The sequence below is a fragment of the Hyperolius riggenbachi genome, chromosome 8 (genome assembly GCF_040937935.1).
Source record: "Hyperolius riggenbachi isolate aHypRig1 chromosome 8, aHypRig1.pri, whole genome shotgun sequence".
Lineage (NCBI taxonomy): Eukaryota > Metazoa > Chordata > Amphibia > Anura > Hyperoliidae > Hyperolius > Hyperolius riggenbachi.
In genome coordinates this window covers 78,003,884-78,029,372 of record NC_090653.1, presented here as the reverse complement: position 1 = coordinate 78,029,372, position 25,489 = coordinate 78,003,884, and positions in this window count along the sequence as shown.

Genomic DNA, 25,489 nt, shown 5'->3' with positions numbered 1-25,489 from the left:
ATTCCCAATCAATGAAAAGTGGCTGATTTCATGTCGAATCGACCAGCTTAGTTGATCGAGCAGGATGCAAGATATCAATCGATCACACAGGAATCTGCTGCTGTTCACATATCATTCGATCGACTCTGCATCGATTTTTGCATTTAAGCATGGAGACACAACATCGGTCAGATCGAATGTGAAGGTGAATCGCATTGAATATAGCTTGTAGGGTGTGAGCCACTAGTCGATTGACTTTCGATTAACTATACTTAAGTCAATCGCTTTTTCGATTGAATCAGAATCGCCAGATGTATGGCTACCTCAAGTTAGTAAGTAAGTTGTTAGTAAACCAATAGATTTAAAGCCAGTAAACTAATAGATTTAAAAACAATAAAAATGGGGGGTAGTGGTGGTCTTACTTCTTCATAGAAGAATTGACAAATGTCAATAAACAAGTGGGGGGCGGGGGTTACAATGTGTTTCACAGGTCCACTGCCCGCTTCATCAGGCAACAATATTGGGAGCAAGCTTATTCTGTCTTGGATAAGTCATAGCGCCTCAGCCACAGAGGGGCTGTGGCTTATCCAAGACAGGATAAGCCTGTTCTCAATAATGTTGCCTGATGAAGCGGGCAGTGGACCCCAACCCCCTTTTTTGTTGTTGGAGTTTAACCACTTGCCGACCGCCTACTTCATATTGGCGGCGGCAAAGTGGCAGCCCCAGGACCACGTAACGCAGAATGGCGTCAGGTCCTGGGGCACTGTTTTGCCGGGGATCGCGCGCTGGGATGCGCGCGCATCCGCCGGCAATAGGCTCCGCCCACCCGCAACGTCAACCCGCCGGCCAATCAGAAGCGCCGGCGGGTTGTTAACCCGACGATCGCCGGATAGGAAGCGTATAATTCGCTTTGTAATGTTTACAAAGTGTATTATACAGGCTGCCTCCTGCCCTGGTGGTCCCAGTGTTCGAGGGACCACCAGGGCAGGCTGCAGCCACCCTAGTCTGCACCCAAACACACTGATCTACCCCCCCCCCCCGCCCCCTGATCGCCCACAGCACCCCTCAGACCCCCCCCCCCCCCCTGCCAACCCCCCAGACCACTGTTTGCACACAATCACCCCCCTAATCACCCATCAATCACTTCCTGTCACTATCTGTCAACGCTATTTTTTTTTGGTCCCTAAACTGCCCCCTGGGTACTCCTGATCACCCCCCCACCCCTCAGATTCTCCCCAGACCCCCCCCCCCCCCTGTGTACTGTATGCATCTATCCCCCCTGATAACCTGTCAATCACCTGTCAATCACCCATCAATCACCCCCTGTCACTGCCACCCATCAATCAGCCCCTAACCTGCCCCTTGCGGGCAATCTGATCACCCACCCACACCAATAGATCGCCCGCAGATCCGACATCAGATCACCTCCCAAGTGCAGTGTTTACATCTGTTCTCTACTCTAAACATCCACTAATTACCCATCAATCACCCCCTATCACCACCTGTCACTGTTACCCATCAGATTAGACCATAATCTGCCCCTTGCGGGCACCCAATCACCCGCCCACACGCTCAGATTGCCCTCAGACCCCCCTTTATCAATTCGCCAGTGCATTATTTACATCCGTTCTTCCCTGTAATAACCCACTGATCACTTGTCAATCACCCCCTGTCACTGCCACCCATCAATCACCCCCTGTCACTGCCACCAATCAATCAGCTCCTAACCTGCCCCTTGCGGGCAATCTGATCACCCACCCACACCAATAGATCGCCCGCAAATCCGACATCAGATCACCTCCCAAGTGCAGTGTTTACATCTGTTCTCTCCTGTAAACACCCACTAATTACCCATCAATCACCCCCTATCATCACCTGTCACTGTTACCCATCAGAATAGACCCTAATCTGCCCCTTGCAGGCACCCCCCCCCCCCCTTATCAATTCGCCAGTGCAATATTTACATCTGTTCTTCCCTGTAATAACCCACTGATCACCTGTCAATCACCTATCAATCACCCATCAATCACCCCCTGTCACTGCCACCCATCAATCACTACCTGTCACTGCCACCCATCAATCAGCCCCTAACCTGCCCCTTGCGGGCAATCTGATCACCCACCCACACCATCAGATTGCCCCAGACCTACCCTCAGATCACCTCCAAAGTGCATTGTTTACATCTGTTCTGCCATCTAATCACCCACTGATCACCCATCAATCAGCCCCTGTCACTGCTACCCATCAGATTAGACCCTTATCTGCCCCTAGGGCACCCAATCACCCGCCCACACCCTCAGACTGCCCTCAGACCCCAGCCCTGATCACCTCGCCAGTGCATTGCTTGTATCTATTCCCCCCACTAATCACACCTTGAGACACCGATCAGTCACCTCCTGTCACCCCCTAACACACCTTCCCATCAATTCAGGCCCTAATTTGCCCCGTGTGGGCTCCTGATCACTCGGCCAAACCCTCAGATCCCCCTCAGACCCCCTTCCGATCACCTCCCCAGTGCATTGATTACATCTATTTTCCCCTCTAACCACCCCCTGAGACACCCATCAATCACCTCCTGTCACCCCCCTAGCACTCCTATCCATCAGATCAGGCCCAATACAACCTGTCATGTAAGAGGCCACCCTGCTTATGACCGGTTCCACAAAATTCGCCCCCTCATACACCACCTGCCATCAAAATTTGCAGATGCTTATACCCCTGAACAGTCATTTTGAGACATTTGGTTTCCAGACTACTCACGGTTTTGGGCCCGTAAAATGCCAGGGCAGTATAGAAACTCCACAAGTGACCCCTTTTTAGAAAAAAGACACCACAAGGTATTCTGTTAGGTGTATGAAGCGTTCTAGGAAGATTTTATTTTTTGTCAAAAGTTAGCGGAAATTGATTTTTATTATTTTTTCACAAAGTGTCATTTTTCACTAACTTGTGACAAAAAATAAGATCTTCTATGAACTCACCATACACCTAACGGAATACCTTGGGGTGTCTTCTTTCTAAAATGGGGTCACTTGTGGCGTTCTTATACTGCCCTGGCATTTTAGGGTCCCTAAACCGTGAGGAGTAGTCTAGAAAACAAATGCCTCAAAATGACCTGTGAATAGGTTGTTGGGCCCCTTCGCGCACCTAGGCTGCAAAAAAGTGTCACACATGTCATATCGCCGTACTCAGGAGAAGTAGTATAATGTGTTTTGGGGTGTATTTTTACACATACCGATGCTGGGTGGGAGAAATCTCTCTGTATATGGACAATTGTGTGTAAAAAAAAATCTAATATATGTCATTTACAGAGATATTTCTCCCACCCAACATGGGTATATGTAAAAATACACCACAAAACACATTATACTACTTCTTCTGAGCACGGCAGTACCACATGTGGGGCACTTTTTTGCAGCCTAACTGCGCTAAAGGGCCCAAAGTCCAATGAGTACCTTTAGGATTTCACAGGTCCTTTTACGACATTTGGGTTCAAGACTACTCCTCACGGTTTAGGGCCCCTACAATGCCAGGGCAGTATAGGAACCCCACAAGTGACCTCATTTTAGAAAGAAGACACCCCAAGGTATTCTGTTAGGTGTATGACGAGTTCATAGAAGATTTTATTTTTTGTCACAAGTTAGCGGAAATTGATTTGTATTGTTTTTTTTTTCACAAAGTGTCAATTTCCACTAACTTGTGACAAAAAAAAATCTTCTATGAACTCACCATACTCCTAACAGAATACCTTGGGGTGTCTTCTTTCTAAAATGGGGTCACTTGTGGGGTTCCTATACTGCCCTGGCATTTTAGGGGCCCTAAACCATGAGGAGTAGTCTAGAATCCAAATGCCTCAAAATGACCTGTGAATAGGACGTTAGGCCCCTTTGCGCACCCAGGTTGCAAAAAAAGTGCCACACATGTGGTATTGCCCTACTCAGGAGAAGTAGTATAATGTGTTTTGGGGTGTATTTTTACACATACCCATGCTGGGTGGGAGAAATATCTCTGTAAATGACAATTTTTTTATTTTTTTTTGCACACAATTGTCCATTTACAGAGATATTTCTCCCACCCAGCATGGGTATGTGTAAAAATGTACCCCAAAACACATTATACTACTTCTCCTGAGTACGGCGATACCACATGTGTGGCACTTTTTTGCACCCTAACTGTGCTAAGGGGCCCAAAGTCCAATGGGGTCATTTGTGGGGTTCCTATACTATATATCCTACTATATTTTAGGGGCCCTAAACCGTGAGGAGTAGTCTTGAAACCAAATGTCGCAAAATGACCTGTGAAATCCTGAAGGTACTCATTGGACTTTGGGCCCCTTAGCGCAGTTAGGGTGCAAAAAAGTGCCACACATGTGGTATCGCCGTACTCAGGAGATGTAGTATAATGTGTTTTGGGGTGTATTTTTACACATATCCATGTTGGGTGGGAGAAATATCTCTGTAAATGACATATATTAGATTTTTTTTACACACAATTGTCCATATACAGAGAGATTTCTCCCACCCAGCATGGGTATGTGTAAAAATACACCCCAAAACACATTATACTACTTCTCCTGAGTACGGCAATACCACATGTGTGGCACTTTTTTGCAGCCTAACTGCGCTAAGGGGCCCTAAGTCCAATGAGCACCTTTAGGCTTTACAGGGGTGCTTACAATTTAGCACCCCCCAAAATGCCAGGACAGTAAACACACCCCACAAATGACCCCATTTTGGAAAGTAGACACTTCAAGGTATTCAGAGAGGAGCATAGTGAGTCCGGGGCAGATTTCATTTTTTTTTTTGTCGCAAGTTAGAAGAAATGGAAACTTTTTTTTTTCCTTTTTTTTTTGTCACAAAGTGTCATTTTCCGCTAACTTGTGACAAAAAATAAAATCTTCTATGAACTCACCATGCCTCTCAGTGAATACTTTGGGATGTCTTCTTTCCAAAATGGGGTCATTTGGGGGGTATTTATACTATCCTGGAATTTTAGCACCTCATGAAACATGACAGGTGCTCAAAAAAGTCAGAGATGCTTCAAAATGGGAAAATTCACTTTTTGCACCATAGTTTGTAAACGCTATAACTTTTACCCAAACCAATAAATATACACTGAATGTTTTTTTTTTATCAAAGACATGTAGCAGAATAACTTTCGCGCTCAAATGTATAGGAAATTTTACTTTATTTGAAAAATGTCAGCACAGAAAGTAAAAAAAGTCATTTTTTTGACAAAATTCATGTCTTTTTTGATGAATATAATAAAAAGTAAAACTCGCAGCAGCAATCAAATAGCACCAAAAGAAAGCTGTATTAGTGACAAGAAAAGGAGGTAAAATTCATTTAGGTGGTAGGTTGTATGACCGAGCAATAAACCGTTAAAGCTGCAGTGGTCTGAATGGAAAAAAGGCTCTGGTCCTTAAGGGGTTTTATGACTGCAGTCCTTAAGTGGTTAAGTAAATAAACAATTATTAATATTGACATCTGTGAATTCTTCCATGGGGAGGAAAGTCCATGAGGAGGTAAGTCCCCTACTACCCCCATTTTTATTGGTTTTACACATACTGGCACCTCTATTTTTCTATTCCTACATCATAGCTTTCCTGTGATTCCATACTTTGTACTTACTTTATTTATTGGAACTTGGCATGCATGAAATAAAGGAGCAAGGAAAAATGGATGCGGGTTGCGGCCGATATAAGTGTAAACAATAAATACTGTTGTGAATTGGGCGCCAAATGAAAACGAAACAATATTTACAGTGGTAATGATGATAGTAAAACATTGGTTAATGTTACCGATATTTTTGCTACAGCTAAACCTAACCTTACTCAACCTCAGAACCCTCCCCCCTCCGATGCCTAACCCTGAAACTCCCCGTCCTGATGCCTAACCCTAAAACATCCCTTCCTGACACCTAACCTTAACTGCCCACCACGTGCCTACACCCACCGCAAGTAACGGATATGCAAAAAACAATGAATTTTAAAAAATGATACATTTCAACATTTGAAAACGATAAATTTGAAACCTTTAAATTTCAAAAATGAAAAATTTCAATTGGACGTGCCCGACACCTGCTATTTATCGGGCGCCCAAATTTCTACTTTTGGCGCCCGATAGCCAATATTTGCATTAGCGCCTATGGCAGCTCCCAAATTGTCCATTAGCTGCAGGTGCCCTAATATCCTGCTTCCATTGGAAGCATCTGGATGGTCTAGGGCATACATGTCAAACTCCGGCTCGTGGGCCAAATCTGACCCTCAGAGCCATTAAACTTGTCCCTCAAGTGGTTTCCCCACTTTTCATTAAGTTTGGCCCACTCCAGACCACCAGGGAAGCCCTAGATCACCAGGGAAGGGATATGGGGAGGGAGGGCAAAGGACTAGACACCAGGGAACTGTATGGGGAGGGAGGGGGGTCATTAGACATTAGGGAACTGTTTAGGGAGGACCATTAGATACCAGGGAACTGTATAGGGGAGGGAGGAGGACTACTAGACACCAGGGAACTGTATAGGGGTTGGAGGGGCAGACATTAGATACCAGGGAACTTTATAAAGTGGCCAGTAGACATTGAGGTTGGCACGTGACTAGGTCCCGGTGTTCAGTTTCGGCACACTTTGTATTTGAGTTTGACACCCCTGGTCTAGGGGCTTCGCTGGTTCCTCATGAAGCTCTGTGTTCCAGCACAGAGTCCCTCTTCGTCTTCTGCTCATGCTTCTAGCCGTAGATGAACGCACCTGGACTAGTGTGAGTAAAGTCTGCGCATGCCCAGTAGAACAAAGTCACTCATGCACAGCTTTTTCCTTTGTGCAGGAGTGCATCATTCTGCTGGGCGAGCATAGAACTCAGGCATGCCCAGTCCGGAATAGGGTAGAACGAAACTTGTTCGACTGGCGGGACGCTGCGTTGAAACAGTAGGCTGTAGGAGGATCTAGACCAGGCATGGGCAAACTTGGCCCTCCAGCTGTTGAGGAACTACAAGTCCCACAATGCATTGCAGGAGTCTGACAGCCACAGTCATGACTCATAAAGGCAAATGCATTGTGTGATTTGTAGTTCCTTAACATCTGGAGGGCCAAGTTTGCCTATGCCTGATCTAGACTATCCAGAGGCTTCCCACTCCTGAGGTAAGTATCTCATTTAAGTCATTTCAACTGTACTTTAAGCTCCCTAAACTGGACCTGAACTCTTGCACAGGACAGAAGGAAAACAGAGAGAAATGCACACTGTATGTATTTAGAGAATTTAGCCTGTTTAATTCCCCCTCATTTGTGACTAATCACCACTGTAATTTGATCTCTCAGTGGTGTCAGCTGACTGCCGCAGCAGAGCAGCTAATTTGTAAACACAGGATGTTACCAATATGGCTGTTTCCATGAAAGCAGGAAGTAGACATACTGCAGATTTATTGCAGAATTTGGATCAGCTGTAACAAAGAAATGTTTTTCTTTAAAGGTTATTATGCTGTTGCTTATCGTTTAGAGCAGAGACAGGTCCGCTTTAAAGCGAAAAATCTGATACTTACTATGAAGAGAGGGGAGTGTCAGGATCCTAATGAGGCTTCCCTCAGTTGTTGCAAGCCCCCGTTGCTGAGCGTGGCCCCCCTTCACATTGGGGCCGCGCAGCTCTTCTTCCTGAATCAAGTGCACGCAATGGCCGCTCGACTCCGCCCGTGAATGCGCAGTACCACAGAGCCCATTGCTCCATGCTACTGCGCATGCGTGGGAGGGCTCAGTCGGCTATTGCGCGCAGGAAGAGGAGCTGTGCGGCTCCCAATGTGATTAGCAACAATGCATTGGGTGGGGTCTCAGCAACGGGGCACCATGGAGTAGGGAGGGATGCCTCAATAGGATCCTGAGGTTTCCCTCTCTTAAGTATCTGATTTTGTACCCGAGCTTTGTCTCTGATACACTTTAAAGAGAAACTCCAACCTAGAATTGAACTTTATCCCAATCAGTAGCTGATACCCCCTTTTACATGAGAATTATAATGATTTTCACAAACAGACCATCAGGAGGCGCTGTATGACTGATTTTGTGCTGAAACCCCTCCCACAAGAAGCTCTGAGTACCGCGGTACTCTGGGCAAACTGCCACAATGTAACAATGTTCACAGACAGGAATTAGCTGTTTACAGCTGTCTCTAACAGCCAAAACAGCTAGGAGCAGCTACATCGCCTGCCCACAGTAAAAATGTCACCATGTAATAAATGTCAGAATGTAAATCGAGAAGAGGAAAGATTTTACAATGAGCAAACACTGACTAAATCATTTATCTATATTTAATTATGGTAAAAAATGAAGCACTTTTTTTACTACTTTATTTTCACTGGAGTTCCTCTTTAAAGGAGTTATCAGGCAAAAAGTAATAAAACAAGCGCTACTTACCCGGGGCTTCCTCCAGCCCCAAGCTCCCAGCATATCCCTCTCCGCAGCTCCCTCCCGGTCCCCGGCGATGACGTCAGGCCGACCTCCAGGTCGGCCTGTACTCAGGGCCGGCCCTAGACTTTTTGCCGCCTAAGGCAAATTTAGAAAAAAAAATTGCCGCCAGACCGGAGCGTGCCTGGCAGTCCTGCTGATCTCTTTGGCTGCAGTAGTGTCTGAATCACACATCTGAAATCAGCATGCAGCTAATCTAGTCAGATTTTTGTCAGAAACACCTGATCAGCATGCTTGTCCTGGAGTCACCCATACCTTTATGGCTATAAATTGCATATCTTTATGAACATATTAAATAGGCATTAAAGATGACTCAAACTCCTCCCTTCCGCCGAAATATACAGTGAGGGTGCAAATCAGTAGCCATGTTATATCCCTCCCACCCCCCTTCCCATTTGTATTCCTCCAGAGGGCTCACCCTTCTTCCCACACATCCTATTTAGAATGCTTGAATTGTTCCATATTGTTTCTGTATAATGTTGTTCACTCCAGTTTTAATCTTGTGAGCCGTGCTGTATTAGTCATGTCCTTTATGTGTTATTACCGTGAAGTAACCGAATGTCATTAAACTGTGACCTACATCAATATAATAAGCTATTGCTAATAGACATTATTTACACTTGTACTATTGCTGCAATAATAGCCAATTGCACCTAATCCATAGCAGAAGCCCATATTACCCACTCTGTGCTACATAGCCACTACCTATCTATGGTTTTACTTCAGCTAACCTCTGGAAATATGCCTGAAGAAGGGGACTATATCCCAGAAAGCTTGCATAATTTAACTCTATCAGTTAGCCATTAAAAGGTATTATTTTTTACAAAACGTTGTTTTTTCTACCTATATAATTTGTTTGGCTAACACGGTACAGAAACTTTTTTGCTACTAGATCAGGGGTGTCAAATTTAAATAGAAAGTGGGCCAAAATTTAACACTGGGAACCAAGTCACGGGCCAACTTCAATATCTTGTGGGCAACCCCCCCCTTATAAAGTTCCCTGTCCCACCCCAAAAAGTTCCTGGCCTCCTCCCTCCCATATACAGTTCCCTGGTGTCTAGTTGTCCCCCTCCCATATACAGTTCCCTGGTGTCTAGTGGACCCCCTTCCAGATACAGTTCCCTGGTGTCTAGTGACTCCCCTTCTTCCCCTATACAGTTCCCTAGTGTCTATTGCTTTCCCCCTCTTTCCCCTATATCACTTCCTTGGTGATCAAGGTCTTCACCTCCAATATAGATAGCGTCCTTGGTGGTCTAGAGTGAGCCAAACATAATGCAAAGTGGGGAAACCACTTGGGTGCCAAATTTGAGCCAGATGCCAGATTTAGCCCGCGGGTCAGAGTTTGAAATGTATGTTTTATGATGACCTCCACATTTGAAAATTTAAAGTAATGTTTTTGCATGCTGCTCCACTTTCAGTAAATACAATTAGCTAGTATACTGATAACTGTATACTCTGAGCACACAGTATTCTGCAGTTGTGTGGTAGTATGACTTCACTACATGAAATGATCTTCAGATTACTGACAAGTGTCAACTCGTCAAGCCTCAAGCCAGGACAGAGAGCTCTTGTCAACTGTCATCTCTGCTGTATGATGTTTTGTTTGTTTTTTAATAATTTTTAGATCTACAGCATGCTCAGCTTAAAACCACTTTGGTACCACAAGGCTCTGGCTCCTTAAGGACCAGAGTCGTTTTTTAAAGTTTTCACTCTGTGATTGGTTCACAGTGACTGCAGGGTCACTGAATGGTGCACGGATCTCTTCTATCATTAGACAACTGAGTTTCGTGGCGGTTCATGTGAGAGACTGCAGCAGGAGCTGGTGTAGTTAAATATACACCAAGTGTACCAGAGATGAATCGTTAGTGAGATTTGATACTTACCCGGGGCCTCCTGCCGCCCCATAAACACATGCGAGTCCCACGCTGTCCTCCTGCAGTCTGCCGTTCAGCCGCAATCAGCCCCGGTAACTTGTTCAGTCTGGGTCTTCTGCGCATGCGCGGACCTACGGCGCATGCGCAGTAGACTGACCAAGTTACCGGGGCTGATCGCCGCTGGACGGCAGACTGCGGGAGGACAGTGTGGGACTTGCATGTGTTTATGGGGTGGGAGGAGGCCCCGGCTAAGTATCAAATCTTACTAACTGGTTTACTTTAAAGTGTACCTGTGGTGACATGTGACATGATGAGATAAACATGTATATGTAAAGTAAAAAACATTAATTACCAGGCTGTTTTACTTGTTTTATTTTGCTGCCTGAGAGCGTTACTTTCTAGGCATGGAAGTGACAGCTTCTGTACCTTTTCAGGATTATAGTGAATATCACTGATAAGCATACTACAGCAATAAAAGTTTTTAGGTGGCCATACACTTATGGATTTGCAGCAGATTCGACCGTCAGATAGATTTCTGTCAGATGCCTGTCAAGTCGAATCTGACAGGAATCTATCTGATGTGTGCCACACACTAGGAACATATTTAAATCTATTGGAAATCGATCTAAATGCATTATTGGACCATTACATCCAATGCAACTCTATAGGCCATAGGCTGGCAGCAGATCGACCTAGATTTTCCATCCTGTCAGATAGATCAAATCGAAATCAGCCACAAATCGAATGATCTGGGAATTTGATAGAATCAATTTCTGATCGATTGATCGATGGCTGAAATCGACCAGTGTATGGGCCCCTTTTCTGGCAGAATACAACTTCTAAGGACAGGGTGAGATAAAATACATCAACTTTTGGCCTTTTTCTAACTCTGGGACACTTAATAGGCTGCAACTAATTAGAGACAGTAAAATATACAACCTACATTGTACTGTAAATGTGTAAATATAAAAGAAAACCATGAGATACTTAGAATTGTCATTTTTAGGAGTAGGAAGATGAATATACCCCTAAAGGTGCCCATACACTCGTCAGATTGGCAGCAGATAGATAAGAAATGCATCTGATGATCTATCTGATGCGTTTTTAGAACATTTTTTACCAGGATAGAATTCCAATAGATTTCAGTTTGAAATCTGTTGAAATTCGATCTGATGGCATTTTTTTGCCATCAGATTTCCATTAAGGCCAATGCAAACTGATAAGCAATCTCATCAGATCGACCTAAATTTTCCACCCTGCAAGTTCGATGGAAATCCATCGAAATCGGCTGTCGATCGGTCGATTGGCCAACCGATTTGCAGTCGATTGATCGATCGATCGGGATCGATCGGTCGGCCAGAAAATCGGCTAAGTGTATGGGCTGCTTAACTGTCTATCTTATCATTTTTTTTTTCACCTCAGGTTCACTTTAAACATGGTGTACATTCAACGACATGTGGTCCCCAATATACATACTCCTATCTGTAATTATCAGGGTACCCATAAGTCGGCAGAGAAAAAGTTGGTGAGACCTCTGCGGTGGTTTGGAGACCTCTGCGGTGGTTTGCTGTTTGTTTGTAACACGTTCAGAACTCAACCACAGTGGGAGGTTTACCACGACGTTAGAAGACTTTAGGACATTACGTCACCATTTGTTCTAGTGATGAGATGAACAGGAATTGAAGATAAATCTTTCCAACAGTGACACAGATAGCATTAAAAACCAGACACCACTTCTAATTATGCCCTGCTCTGTCCAAAGCTAACAAAAAAACAAAAACAAAAAAGATTGGTCCAGAGCTCAGCTTTAAAAACATTACAGTTCTACTTGAAAGGTATATTTGGGTCATAAGGAGATGATTCATTCGTCTGCCTAGTTTTGTAAGGCCAAGACAGTGGGGAACTGCTGTCAGCCTAGATACTCCCTGAATATGTCACAGTATATGCTTCCTACCGCAAGAGGTGGAGCTTAAAGAAGAAAACAAGGTATTCTGGATAAAGTCCAGTGCTTAGATACTGACTCAAAGCAAGTGACTCACCCAACTAGACCGAAGAAAGAAACCGGTTTGCCCGGTTCCAAAAGGAAAAACACTCCCATAGAAAAAGTGGTGGTATGTTAAGTTACTATTAACCCTATTACTTCTCACCAGTTCACATTCATATGGAGATCTATTGGCAATGAAATGCAATGTGACCACGTCATATATTTATAAAAACAAGGCAGCCATTCTTGTTCTGATCTTCCTGGTACCCGGTCTTGTGAACTTCCTGATCTTGAGATCTTCCTGGCCCCTGACCTTGTGATCTTCCCACTTCCAGGTCTCTAACAGCAGGGACAGCCACACTATCCAAGGAAAAAAAGAAAACATATATAAGCAGATAAATGCCTGTTCTACTTATATAACATATGTATTGTACTGTCCACATGTTGATTTCAGTGAATTTTACATAGTGATTAAAGACAAAACTGTTTCAGGCATTTTCCAACTTTGCTGCTTCTGACTGCAGCCAATCCTGATGTCATTTCCTCCCTTACCTCTTTTTTTTTTCTCCTAGAAACTGAACTGTCATATCTAACTTGCTTTGCAAACATATATGAGCACAACATAGCTCGTATTTCAGCAGCTTCTCCCTTCTCAGCCTTGTGTCACACTGAACAGCCCTCAGCCAATCAGTGAGGAGCAGGAATGTGGTAGGGGAGATAACAAGCTTCCTTTTAAGTAGTGTTTTTTAGGCAATTTTACGAGTGTTTTCCGGCGATTTTGGTAGCGATTTTAAAAAGTGTAAGCTATTTGCCAGCGACTGTGATACCGATTTGCAATTTTAATTCTGATTGGTCCTTTCAAATTTTTTGTTTACAGTTTGCAGTAATTTAAAATCGCAACCAAATCGCTAGGTTTAGCAATTCATGAGCGACTTGCCAGCGCTTTTATACTGTACTGCATGTCCTGCGATTGCGATTTTGCTAATCGCAATCGCTACTGTGTAATTTATTACATATATTTATATTGGCAGAGCATTTAGGGAAATCGTTAGCGATTTAAAGCGCTCCCTAAATGCTCAAAAAAGCACTCTAGTGGGTTCCAGCCCTCACTGAGATTAGATTTATTACAGCAGAAACATTTATGACTATGACCTCTATTCACAAAGCATTCTCGCATGTGGTAATGCTCATAACAGCTGACTTTACCGACCATTTAGCAATGTGTCCATTCATAAAAGCTGTTTCCGCTTGAAAAGCTGACATTCCTGAGCAGTGTGGGAAATGACCGCCTTGTGCTGTGATTATTGTCAGGAATATACTTGGGTGCTTATGATGTAAGGATAATATTTTCATTTGCCTGTCTGACTGCTATGTACTGTACTTCAGATGCGTATGTATGGGTCATCATCTGGCTTTGGGGGAAGCTGTACTTGTCTGTGTGACAGTGTGGAATACAATTACCCTCAGTTCCTGGGAGAGCAGGGAGCTAATTAGAAGCCCTATTGTCCCATTATACCAATCAGGACATAGTCAGGGAACTTCAAAGACCTACATTTGCATCTAAAGAGGACTTCAGTGAATAATGCTTGGGGTAATAAGACAATGGCAGAAGTGAAGTGTGTTGAAGTCCTTTTGATACCATTTGCTACCTGTGGAAATTGAATTATTGGTGGAGGTGCAACCTCCTTATCTTTGATCAGCTAGGAAGTACTGTCAACAATGGGGTTGTCACCTGTAACGTGGACTAGGGAAATCTTTTCATGTATGTGGGCTATTGTACATTTTTCGCAGGTGGATGTTAGATCTCTGGAGATCCAATTATGACTGAGGATGTAATTAAATCTAGCTTCCCCCCGTCCACACAGGCTTACAGCCTCGAGGCGAATATTTCATTATAAAAACCAGGGGACATCTACCTCAAGGCAGTTCTCTTCTGACGGTAGTGGCAGCCGGTCTCCTGGCCCAAGCTAGTGAACTCCTGGTCTAACCAGAATTGTGTCCGTCCACCAAAATCCAAGGTTCTTCTATCTGGATTCCTGTATTTTTGGTAAGCAAATTGCTTGGTGTGTTATCTTTGTAACTTTTATCTTGTAACTATTTTTACTTTGTTTTTTGTAATCTTTTTGTATATATTAAGTTCTGCATTGTTCTATGTTTTTCTAGAATATTAAATTATTATTTAATAAGTCTGCCGTACTAAACTAACACTCATAGCCTAGAAGAGACTGAAGTGTAACCGTGTATAAGTTCATGCCTAATTGTACGCTTGAGCAACACTACCGTATGAAATTGTAATTGCATTGTGTGTGGGGGCGTTTGTCATACGTTGGCCTAAGCGCGCAGCTGACCCAACGTACGAACAACGCCAGTGCGAGTAGCGACAGCAGAGTGGCTAACAGTATCGTTCGGAACGACTGTTAGTGGGTCTTTGCTTCACGACAGTGTAAGATTGCAACTGTGTGTGTGTGTGGGTGCGTGGCGTTCCCGTATTTGGCCTAAGCGCAAAGCTGACCCAAATACGAAAACGCGGAGTGCGCGCTGCGGACTCGACAGCAGAGTGGAAGTGTCTAGCGAACCGCTAGTGGTGGCAGTGAGAGGTGTTCTGAGGGGTCCCAGCCTTGTTTTAGCTTGACTAAGGCTGCTTCCCCTCTCAATCTGGTCAAACCCGCAGTCGGGAACCGTATACGCAGGCGTGCCGCGGGCCGCTTCCTGACATAATTGGCTAGCAGTGGTGGGATCGTTTAGTACATTAGTACGCAGTTTAGCTCGCTATTCTGAGTACTAAAGGCTGGAAGCTTGCTAGAAGCAAATAGCCTACAGAAGTCTACTCAGTGCAGAATCTATATACGTTTTTTTTTTGTTTTTTTTTTGTTCAAAGATACACACTTGGTATTTGCTTTCCCTTCCCCCCTTTTTTCTTTTTCTTTTTTGCAACACGATGGCTCAGAAAGCATCCAGCTATGCAAGGCAAAATAAAGAGATGCTACTCCACCTGTGTGAGCACAAAGGCATCGAGACGGTGAGCGGCCAGACTAAGGAGCAGTTGGTTCGTGCCCTCGAGGAGCATGATGAGGCAGAGCAAGCCCGTGCTTCAACGTCAGCGGATGCAGCTCACGACATGCCAGAGGAGGAATCGCTCCCGCTACAGGATGCGAGTGGAGACGATGTCCTGGATGATCCACCGAACACGGAGATGACATCTCTGGAAGCTGATCTACAGCTACTGAACTCGGCTGATCCTGAACTGCGCCTAAAGCTGATCCTACTGCACCGACAGGCAGAGAAGGAACAAGCGGCACAGCGACTCCAGGCCGAGAGGGAACAAGCGGCACAGCGACTCCAGGCCGAGAGGGAACAAGCTGCACAGCGACACCAGGCCGAGAGGGAAAGTGCTGAACGGCAACACCAGCTGGAGCTGGCTAAACTTCAGCAGCAGAACCGGTCTGCTGGACCCGCAGAACGCGAAGGTGAGCGAGTCCACAGAATCCCCCTGGATAAGTTCCCCGCTATGGACAAGGACTCTGACATAGACACTTTCCTACAGGGGTTTGAAAGGACTTGTCGGCAGTATGGGGTGCCCCGTGAGCAGTGGGCAAGATACCTCACACCAGGGCTGAGAGGCAAGGCCCTGGAGGCATTTGTGAGTCTCCCCCAGGAGGAAGAAACAGACTTTGAGGCAATTAAGAAAGCCATCATTGCGCGATACCACCTCACGCCAGATGTGTATCGCAAACGTTTCAGGACAGTGCAGCGAGGTCCTAATGACAGCTACCTGGATCATGCTTGCAACCTGCGCACTGCCTTCCAGCAGTGGCTAAAAGGACTGTCAGTTAAAACCTTGGATGCCCTGCAGGAGCTGATGATAAATGACCAGTTCCTACACACCTGTCCTGTTGAGGTCCGGCTGTTTGTGCTGGATCGAGAACCAAAGACAGTGGATGAGGCTGCGGAAATGGCCGATGCCTACACCGCCCATAGAGCACCTGAGTCCCGGAGGACTACTACGCCCAGCTGGAGAGGAGAACAGATTGCTAAACCTGTTTCACCCAGCACCCAGAGGAGGCAAGCACCGCTGTCTCCTGGATTCAAGCAACCTGACACTCGGAAATGCTTTGTATGTGACAGGGTGGGTCATATCAGCACGACTTGCCCAGAGAGGAAGAGGGAGGCCCCAAAATCCAGTGAGGCCTCAAACGCCAGTGAAGTCCCAACGGCATTGTGTGCTACCAGGAATGCCACTGGCTATGCAGAGAATCTGCAGCTTGTCACGGTTGGGGGTACAGTTGCCACTGGGCTGAGAGACACTGGAGCAGAAGTGACTCTCATACATCCCCAGCTTGTGAACCCGGAGCAGTACATACCTGGGAAAATGATTGCTGTCAGAGGAATTGGGGGTGTCACCCCCGCCATACCCACCGCCTTGGTCCACCTGGACTGGGGGGCCGGCAGCGGATTGAAAGAAGTTGGGGTAACCGACAAAATCCCCACCAACGTGTTGCTGGGTACTGACCTGGGACGGTTAGTGGCCCGGTATGAGCCTACTCCAAACCCCGTGGAGCCTGCATCCCCAGCAGAAGGTCAGGACTCTTGCAAGGTACTGTCTGATAATGCTGTGCAAATGGGGAGTGCTGGTGAGGCCCCAGGGGCTATGGACTGTGTGCTAGGAGCCAGCCCTAGTGAGTCTCCAGTGCCTAGGCCTGGAGTGGGACATGTTGATACAAAGAATGCAGAAATTGATAATGTAATTTATGACGCACGGACTATCGATGCAAGAACTGTTGATGCTACTTGTGAAGTGCTGAGTAGCAATGGGTGTAATGCTGCAGATAATGTTGATGTTTTATGTGAGGGCCCAAATGACCATATACGTAGGGCTGATTATGCTGATGTCACCTGTGTTGTGCTACATAATGCTGTGTGTCATGTGGACACTCCGTCAGCTGCCGGAGTAACCAGCGGCGCTCGCTGGGCTGCAGCAGGTGGACTGTCCACTGAAGGGGCAGATGGCACCAGGCCAGATCCTCCCCCTTCAGATGGTTTCAAGACCAAAGGCGATGTGATTTACGATGTGTGTAATGTGGGCGCTCCCTCAGCTGCCGTGGTAACCCGCAGCGCTAGCGAGTCTACAGCACAGGGACTGTCCACCGAAGTGGCAAATGCTGCTGGGTCAGCCACATCTAATTCGGAACCTGGCCCTGAGGGCCCAGGAGCCTCTCCGTCTGCAGCCTTCCTAGAATGTGTGACAGGCAGCACTGAGCTCTCTGGGGCTGTTCAATTTGACAGCAGCCTGGAAGAGCTCAGGGGGCTAGCCAGCAGGTCACCAGCTGGGAGGGGCGGGCTGAGAGGGTTCTGGGAAGTTATTCCCTCGGAGCTGTCCGGAGGGGAAGAGGCAGACCAGCAGATAATCGATCCCCAAAGGGACCGAGAGATAGCTCCTGCCACTATAGAGAAAGTGCGTGTAGCGACGGTTGGAACCCTCCCCCAGCTGCAGCACTGTCTCTATGGTCGCGAATTCACGGTTGTCACTGACCCTCATTCCCCTGGTTGGTTACGTCAGGTTGTCAGGGGCAATGACACATTGCAGCAACCTGACCTAGCTTTCCAGTCCTGTAGCTTGGAGCTAAGGAATTACCCCCCCAGGCCCGGCCGTCAGTGTCGGCTTTGGCAGGACGATTCGTTAGAATCATCTGCCGGCGCCATTTGGAAGAGGGGGCGTGTCAGGAATATACTGGGGTGCTTATGATGTAAGGATAATATTTTCATTTGCCTGTCTGACTGCTATGTACTGTACTTCAGATGCGTATGTATGGGTCATCATCTGGCTTTGGGGGAAGCTGTACTTGTCTGTGTGACAGTGTGGAATACAATTACCCTCAGTTCCTGGGAGAGCAGGGAGCTAATTAGAAGCCCTATTGTCCCATTATACCAATCAGGACATAGTCAGGGAACTTCAAAGACCTACATTTGCATCTAAAGAGGACTTCAGTGAATAATGCTTGGGGTAATAAGACAATGGCAGAAGTGAAGTGTGTTGAAGTCCTTTTGATACCATTTGCTACCTGTGGAAATTGAATTATTGGTGGAGGTGCAACCTCCTTATCTTTGATCAGCTAGGAAGTACTGTCAACAATGGGGTTGTCACCTGTAACGTGGACTAGGGAAATCTTTTCATGTATGTGGGCTATTGTACATTTTTCGCAGGTGGATGTTAGATCTCTGGAGATCCAATTATGACTGAGGATGTAATTAAATCTAGCTTCCCCCCGTCCACACAGGCTTACAGCCTCGAGGCGAATATTTCATTATAAAAACCAGGGGACATCTACCTCAAGGCAGTTCTCTTCTGACGGTAGTGGCAGCCGGTCTCCTGGCCCAAGCTAGTGAACTCCTGGTCTAACCAGAATTGTGTCCGTCCACCAAAATCCAAGGTTCTTCTATCTGGATTCCTGTATTTTTGGTAAGCAAATTGCTTGGTGTGTTATCTTTGTAACTTTTATCTTGTAACTATTTTTACTTTGTTTTTTGTAATCTTTTTGTATATATTAAGTTCTGCATTGTTCTATGTTTTTCTAGAATATTAAATTATTATTTAATAAGTCTGCCGTACTAAACTAACACTCATAGCCTAGAAGAGACTGAAGTGTAACCGTGTATAAGTTCATGCCTAATTGTACGCTTGAGCAACACTACCGTATGAAATTGTAATTGCATTGTGTGTGGGGGCGTTTGTCATACGTTGGCCTAAGCGCGCAGCTGACCCAACGTACGAACAACGCCAGTGCGAGTAGCGACAGCAGAGTGGCTAACAGTATCGTTCGGAACGACTGTTAGTGGGTCTTTGCTTCACGACCGTGTAAGATTGCAACTGTGTGTGTGTGTGGGTGCGTGGCGTTCCCGTATTTGGCCTAAGCGCAAAGCTGACCCAAATACGAAAACGCGGAGTGCGCGCTGCGGACTCGACAGCAGAGTGGAAGTGTCTAGCGAACCGCTAGTGGTGGCAGTGAGAGGTGTTCTGAGGGGTCCCAGCCTTGTTTTAGCTTGACTAAGGCTGCTTCCCCTCTCAATCTGGTCAAACCCGCAGTCGGGAACCGTATACGCAGGCGTGCCGCGGGCCGGTTCCTGACAATTATCACAACACATGTCACTACATGTCAATTCATAAAGATTAGAGCAAGCGGAATGGGAACCGAGAATACCTACTGTTTAGAAAAGGAGATAAGCCAGCGATAACAGGCAAGATAACAGGCAAGCTAATGGAGACAGACCTCCCAGGCAGCAGCAGTAAGAGCAGAACAAAAAAAGGCTTCCCGGAATACCCAGGCTGTGTTTTTTAACCCCTTGGGTACCTGTTTTCAGATAAATTTCACATCAGAAAGCCTGCATGTGTAACATGTCTTGAAATTCTTCTAAGCTGCGGCAAGTAAATAGAATGTTTAGAAAGACTAATAGACAGATTCAGGGCAAGGAGAAGCAGAGTAAAAAAAATGCACGTCTAAAGGGAAGTTGGGGCTCGGCTGCCTCCTTTATAGTAACTCTGTCTCTGCACAGAGAAAATGTATCAACTCAGCAGCACCACTAGTTTAGTGCTGGAATTCCCCAACCTTTTATCGCAAGTGTAAACATTTTTATGAATTAGCACACAAAAGTCTAAAATACCGATGCAGTGTTTTCCCTCCAAGATTTTTTTTTCGCAAATGTTTTATGAATAGAGCCCTAGCTTATTTTCCGTTAGCCGGGGTGCATCCTCTAGGTGGCGATAGAACTCCAGCAGAGTTACATCTTTGTAGTACACTGTAGCAACACACACCACTCGGCACTCAGTGCTATTTCTTGAAGGAGGACAGAGAGAAAAGCAAGCCTGCATAGGTCCTTTTAAACTTCACCTCTGCGTCTTCTATAGCAACATATACACAAAAGCAAAGGAACGTGCAGCCGGTACAGTCACTTGGGGAAAAGTCTATATGCATAAAGTACATCAAAGCAAGCCGGGCAACTGTATCCTTGTTCCGCTTTCTTATTTATTGTGTCCTGATGCCAAACATATACATGCATGCAAACAATCTTGATACATCAAACCTGGTGCAGGTATCAGCGCTGAGGTGTACCAGGGTGTGGGTGACCAGGGTGAGGGGACTGCACTACGCCGTTTCGCGCCTGACTGGCGCTTGTTCACGTGCTCGTGTCCTGTGTTCAAAGGAGCGCCGTGCGGCTTCCTGTATGTATCTTGGGAAGCCGCGCCTCAGGCGCTGCTGATTGGTTAGTGGAGCTGATATTGCTAAGGGTCGGGGGTGAGAGGGGCGGGGTCACGCCGGCCAGCGGCGAAGAGTGATGATGCGCTGCATGGACGCGAAGAGCGTAAGCAGCGTTCAGGTTGCTATGGCAACCAATGTTTACATTCCATGCGGCTTACGTGTAGTGCAAGTGGGAAGCCTTGAACATTGTTGTGCAACATATAAAACATTTTCAAAACATTTAAAACGTTATTGTTCATTCAGTGTTCACATCTAAAGTGATCTGTGCTAAATCAACAAAAGTGCATAAGTGGTATTTCTACCAATTCTGTGAAGCAAAATGTAAGCATGCCTGTAGCATAAAGTGAAAATCATTTTATCATAATCACCTTTACTTGTACCCACCAGGTTAAAATCACCTCTTTATTGCTTATTCTAATAAAACCTCTATAAAAAACCCAAACCCTTTAAAAAAGACTGGGGTGGTGTTACTGTCCTGAGGGGAGACCTTAGAGATATATTATCTTCTAATTTATTTTACTGGACGTCCACATCCATAGTTAAAAATCCCAGGCAGGCATCCATTTATTCTACCTGCCTGGGTCTATGGTTTTGTTAGTCAAGGGGAGGGCCACGCAGGAGCTCCGTGGAGAAGCGGGAGTATTTCCATGGGGTACTCATTCACACTCATTATGGGGCTGCAGGGTCAACTTTCCCCACAATTACAAAAAGAAGTGCAGGTGTGCAAGGATTAAGTATACTGGATCCATGTTGTAAGTCAGAACTACAATCTGGGCATTTTATATAAATGGTGTGTATGGATACACCTTATACATATCATGGATGGTGCGTGTGCTTGTATTGCAGGGGTCACTGTGGGGGTCCGCCCCCCTCTTTCCACGCATTACTGCTTCACGCTGTGAAAGATCCGTTTATTAATGGATCTACGGTGCTTATTGCACAGATATTTAGTTTTGGGTCCTATGTACTAGGACTGTCAAACTATTAGCCCAGACTCGTTGTGACATTAAACGGGATATCGGTGCGAAGAGAAATAAGGAAGAAGGGGAAAAAAAGGAGAAGAGGGTTACCCATTGGGAAGAACAAGGACCATAAGCCACCAGGACCAGAATTCAGGGTCCCAAGAAGGTCAGAGGCTAGAACAGACCAGTGAAAGTCAGAGGGAAGACAAGAATCTACTGGAGCCCAATTACAAAAAGATCCTGCAACCAAAGAGGGGAAGAAGAAGGGAGAACTATCCAGTTTGCAGCATAGGTGCAGGTCCGCGCACAAGGATCCCACAACCAATTAAGGAAAGGAACGGTAAAGAAGTGCCAGACCCATCGATGGAAAGGTAAGCTTATGGATCAAGGAAGCAAGCTAATTCCAGCCTATCATTGAGACCTATTGGTCCCATTGCCTCCGTACGTAGAATCACCCGCGACTCTCGCCGAGTCAACTCACGATCCCGATCTCCACCTCTCCTGGAGGGGCTGACATGCAGGAGACCCGCAAATCTCAAGCATTTAGCATTGCCTCCATGCGCTTCCCTTATGTGCTCGATGAGTCGAGGGCACCCCTTCCCGGATTTGATAGACTTGAAGTGCTCGTTTATTCTCTCTTTGAGGGGTCTAGTGGTTTTGCCTACATAATAAAAATCACATGGGCAAAAGACCACATAAGATACAAATTTTGTTAGGCAGGTGATGAAAGCCCGTACTTCCCACTGTACTCCTCCCAGACGGTAATTAATACCTTCCCGCATATAGGGGCAATATCTACACTTCCCACACTTATAGTTGCCTTTGGGGCGACTAAGGCTCAGCCAGTTTGGTACTGGACATGAACGAAATTCGCTCCGGGTTAGAATATCACCTAGCGTGGGGGCCCTTCTATAAGCTATTCTGGGGGGATCTGGGAACACTCTCTGGAGGGTAGGGTCTCTTGCAATCAAAGACCAGTTTTTTTTAACTATCTGGGTTAATTTTTTGGCCATGGGAGTGTAATCAAACGTTAGAGTAAAGGGACCTCTCTCTGCACTTTTAAGGGTTCTGGAGAGGAGGGAGGATCTATCTCTGCCTCTAGCTCTATCTCTGGCTTTCGCGAGGAGTTCTTTATCATAATTTCGTGCCTCTAATCTTGCGGTCAACTCCTGAGACTGCTCCTCGAATGAATCCAGGTTGGTATTGTTTCGTCTGAGGCGCAGGTACTGGCCGTATGGCAGGGATGTCTTGACGTGCTCTGGGTGAAAGCTACTTCTGTGCAACAAAGAGTTCACAGCCGTAGCTTTCCTGTATCCCTCGCATATCAATCTATCTCCATCCGGCTTGATCCTTAGATCTAAAAAATTGACGGAGCTTTCTCCAATCTCGGAGGTGAACCTCATGTTCACCTGGTTATTATTAAGGAGATCCATGAAGGTGAGGAACTCCTCCGTGTTCCCCTGCCACACGACCAGCACGTCGTCCACATACCTGGCCCAAACCTTGATGTTTCGCCTAAACAAATTTCTCGGGCTCATTACATAGTCCTCTTCCCAAGCTCCTAGGAATAGGCCTGCATAGGTACATGCCACAGAGGTTCCCATAGCAGTCCCAGAGACCTGGTGGTACCACCTTCCATCAAAAATGAACGCATTGTGCGTCAAAACATATTTTAGACATTCGCACAAAAAATCTTTGTACCCGTCGTCCTTATTGGTTCTGTCCAAGAACCTGCGGACCGCTTTTATCCCCTCCTCGTGGGGGATTCTACTATAGAGGCTCTCTACATCTATAGTGGCTAACTTGTAGCCAGGTTTCCAAGTCGCGCTCTCTACGAGGTTAATCGTGTCGAGCGTGTCGGCCAGGTAGGCCGGAACCCCCACGAGTAGGGGACGTAGCAGATGGTCTAAAAAACGGGACAAACGTTCTGTAAGAGAGCCACACCCCGAGACGATTGGTCTTCCCGGGGGATTTCTGGCAGATTTATGCAATTTAGGAAGGTGGTACCACACAGGATGTCGTGGGAACTGCGGGAGAAGGTCAACTGCCAACCTCTGTGGGATGTACCCCTTTTCGACTCCCCGCCTTAACAAAGTGCGGAGAGTCGACTGGTATTTGAATGTGGGATTACTATCCAATTTTACATAATACTCTGTATTGTTCAGCTGCCTATAGGCTTCTTTGGTATAGAAATCACTCGACATGATCACCACATTCCCCCCTTTTGTCGGCCTGCTTCACCACCAGGTCGCGGCGTTGCCTCAGCCACCTCAGAGCACGTCAAGACATCCCTGCCATACGGCCAGTACCTGCGCCTCAGACGAAACAATACCAACCTGGATTCATTCGAGGAGCAGTCGCAGGAGTTGACCGCAAGATTAGAGGCACGAAATTATGATAAAGAACTCCTCGCGAAAGCCAGAGATAGAGCTAGAGGCAGAGATAGATCCTCCCTCCTCTCCAGAACCCTTAAAAGTGCAGAGAGAGGTCCCTTTACTCTAACGTTTGATTACACTCCCATGGCCAAAAAATTAACCCAGATAGTTAAAAAAACTGGTCTTTGATTGCAAGAGACCCTACCCTCCAGAGAGTGTTCCCAGATCCCCCCAGAATAGCTTATAGAAGGGCCCCCACGCTAGGTGATATTCTAACCCGGAGCGAATTTCGTTCATGTCCAGTACCAAACTGGCTGAGCCTTAGTCGCCCCAAAGGCAACTATAAGTGTGGGAAGTGTAGATATTGCCCCTATATGCGGGAAGGTATTAATTACCGTCTGGGAGGAGTACAGTGGGAAGTACGGGCTTTCATCACCTGCCTAACAAAATTTGTATCTTATGTGGTCTTTTGCCCATGTGATTTTTATTATGTAGGCAAAACCACTAGACCCCTCAAAGAGAGAATAAACGAGCACTTCAAGTCTATCAAATCCGGGAAGGGGTGCCCTCGACTCATCGAGCACATAAGGGAAGCGCATGGAGGCAATGCTAAATGCTTGAGATTTGCGGGTCTCCTGCATGTCAGCCCCTCCAGGAGAGGTGGAGATCGGGATCGTGAGTTGACTCTGCGAGAGTCGCGGGTGATTCTACGTACGGAGGCAATGGGACCAATAGGTCTCAATGATAGGCTGGAATTAGCTTGCTTCCTTGATCCATAAGCTTACCTTTCCATCGATGGGTCTGGCACTTCTTTACCGTTCCTTTCCTTAATTGGTTGTGGGATCCTTGTGCGCGGACCTGCACCTATGCTACAAACTGGATAGTTCTCCCTTCTTCTTCCCCTCTTTGGTTGCAGGATCTTTTTGTAATTGGGCTCCAGTAGATTCTTGTCTTCCCTCTGACTTTCACTGGTCTGTTCTAGCCTCTGACCTTCTTGGGACCCTGAATTCTGGTCCTGGTGGCTTATGGTCCTTGTTCTTCCCAATGGGTAACCCTCTTCTCCTTTTTTTCCCCTTCTTCCTTATTTCTCTTCGCACCGATATCCCGTTTAATGTCACAACAAGTCTGGGCTAATAGTTTGACAGTCCTAGTACATAGGACCCAAAACTAAATATCTGTGCAATAAGCACCGTAGATCCATTAATAAACGGATCTTTCACAGCGTGAAGCAGTAATGCGTGGAAAGAGGGGGGCGGACCCCCACAGTGACCCCTGCAATACAAGCACACGCACCATCCATGATATGTATAAGGTGTATCCATACACACCATTTATATAAAATGCCCAGATTGTAGTTCTGACTTACAACATGGATCCAGTATACTTAATCCTTGCACACCTGCACTTCTTTTTGTAATTGTGGGGAAAGTTGACCCTGCAGCCCCATAATGAGTGTGAATGAGTACCCCATGGAAATACTCCCGCTTCTCCACGGAGCTCCTGCGTGGCCCTCCCCTTGACTAACAAAACCATAGACCCAGGCAGGTAGAATAAATGGATGCCTGCCTGGGATTTTTAACTATGGATGTGGACGTCCAGTAAAATAAATTAGAAGATAATA